The following is a 2,500-nucleotide window of genomic DNA, read 5'->3' on the forward strand; positions in this document are numbered from 1 at the left end:
TTTTGTGGCTTGGTGGTGATTTTGGTGAAAAACGAAAATCATGGTTTTGGAAAAGTGGCTGGACTGAATCCTCACAAATGCCTTCAAAGTGATGTGGGAGAAGTTTGGGATCAAAAGGAATTGATCTTGACATGGTTGGTGCATAGCCAAGTTCATGATTTTGGTGTTTTGGCTTGATTTTGTGGCTTGGTGGTGATTTTGGTGAAAAACGAAAATCATGGTTTTGGAAAACTGGCTGGACTGAATCCTCACAAATGCCTTCAAAGTGATGTGGGAGAAGTTTGGGATCAAAAGGAATTGATCTTGACATGGTTGGTGCATAGCCAAGTTCATGATTTTGGTGTTTTGGCTTGATTTTGTGGCTTGGTGGTGATTTTGGTGAAAAACGAAAATCATGGTTTTGGAAAACTGGCTGGACTCAATCCTCACAAATGCCTTCAAAGTGATGTGGGAGAAGTTTGGGATCAAAAGGAATTGATCTTGACATGGTTGGTGCATAGCCAAGTTCATGATTTTGGTGTTTTGGCTTGATTTTGTGGCTTGGTGGTGATTTTGGTGAAAAACGAAAATCATGGTTTTGGAAAACTGGCTGGACTCAATCCTCACAAATGCCTTCAAAGTGATGTGGGAGAAGTTTGGGAGCAAAAGGAATTGATCTTGACATGGTTGGTGCATAGCCAAGTGCCATGGTTTTGGATTTTTGGCTTGATTTTGTGACTTGGTGGTGATTTTGGTGAAAAACGAAAATCATGGTTTTGGAAAACTGGCTGGACTCAATCCTCACAAATGCCTTCAAAGTGATGTGGGAGAAGTTTGGGATCAAAAGGAATTGATCTTGACATGGTTGGTGCATAGCCAAGTTCATGATTTTGGTGTTTTGGCTTGATTTTGTGGCTTGGTGGTGATTTTGGTGAAAAACGAAAATCATGGTTTTGGAAAAGTGGCTGGACTGAATCCTCACAAATGCCTTTAAAGTGATGTGGGAGAAGTTTGGGATCAAAAGGAATTGATCTTGACATGGTTGGTGCATAGCCAAGTTCATGATTTTGGTGTTTTGGCTTGATTTTGTGGCTTGGTGGTGATTTTGGTGAAAAACGAAAATCATGGTTTTGGAAAACTGGCTGGACTGAATCCTCACAAATGCCTTCAAAGTGATGTGGGAGAAGTTTGGGATCAAAAGGAATTGATCTTGACATGGTTGGTGCATAGCCAAGTTCATGATTTTGGTGTTTTGGCTTGATTTTGTGGCTTGGTGGTGATTTTGGTGAAAAACGAAAATCATGGTTTTGGAAAACTGGCTGGACTCAATCCTCACAAATGCCTTCAAAGTGATGTGGGAGAAGTTTGGGATCAAAAGGAATTGATCTTGACATGGTTGGTGCATAGCCAAGTTCATGATTTTGGTGTTTTGGCTTGATTTTGTGGCTTGGTGGTGATTTTGGTGAAAAACGAAAATCATGGTTTTGGAAAAGTGGCTGGACTCAATCCTCACAAATGCCTTCAAAGTGATGTGGGAGAAGTTTGGGAGCAAAATGAATTGATCTTGACATGGTTGGTGCATAGCCAAGTGCCATGATTTTGGATTTTTGGCTTGATTTTGTGACTTGGTGGTGATTTTGGTGAAAAACGAAAATCATGGTTTTGGAAAAGTGGCTGGACTCAATCCTCACAAATGCCTTCAAAGTGATGTGGGAGAAGTTTGGGATCAAAAGGAATTGATCTTGACATGGTTGGTGCATAGCCAAGTTCATGATTTTGGTGTTTTGGCTTGATTTTGTGGCTTGGTGGTGATTTTGGTGAAAAACGAAAATCATGGTTTTGGAAAAGTGGCTGGACTGAATCCTCACAAATGCCTTTAAAGTGATGTGGGAGAAGTTTGGGATCAAAAGGAATTGATCTTGACATGGTTGGTGCATAGCCAAGTTCATGATTTTGGTGTTTTGGCTTGATTTTGTGGCTTGGTGGTGATTTTGGTGAAAAACGAAAATCATGGTTTTGGAAAACTGGCTGGACTGAATCCTCACAAATGCCTTCAAAGTGATGTGGGAGAAGTTTGGGATCAAAAGGAATTGATCTTGACATGGTTGGTGCATAGCCAAGTTCATGATTTTGGTGTTTTGGCTTGATTTTGTGGCTTGGTGGTGATTTTGGTGAAAAACGAAAATCATGGTTTTGGAAAACTGGCTGGACTCAATCCTCACAAATGCCTTCAAAGTGATGTGGGAGAAGTTTGGGATCAAAAGGAATTGATCTTGACATGGTTGGTGCATAGCCAAGTTCATGATTTTGGTGTTTTGGCTTGATTTTGTGGCTTGGTGGTGATTTTGGTGAAAAACGAAAATCATGGTTTTGGAAAAGTGGCTGGACTCAATCCTCACAAATGCCTTCAAAGTGATGTGGGAGAAGTTTGGGAGCAAAAGGAATTGATCTTGACATGGTTGGTGCATAGCCAAGTGCCATGATTTTGGATTTTTGGCTTGATTTTGTGACTTGGTGGTGA

Source organism: Phaseolus vulgaris, chromosome 11 (assembly GCF_051622355.1).
Source record: "Phaseolus vulgaris cultivar YP4 chromosome 11, ASM5162235v1, whole genome shotgun sequence".
In the NCBI taxonomy this organism is placed as follows: domain Eukaryota; kingdom Viridiplantae; phylum Streptophyta; class Magnoliopsida; order Fabales; family Fabaceae; genus Phaseolus; species Phaseolus vulgaris.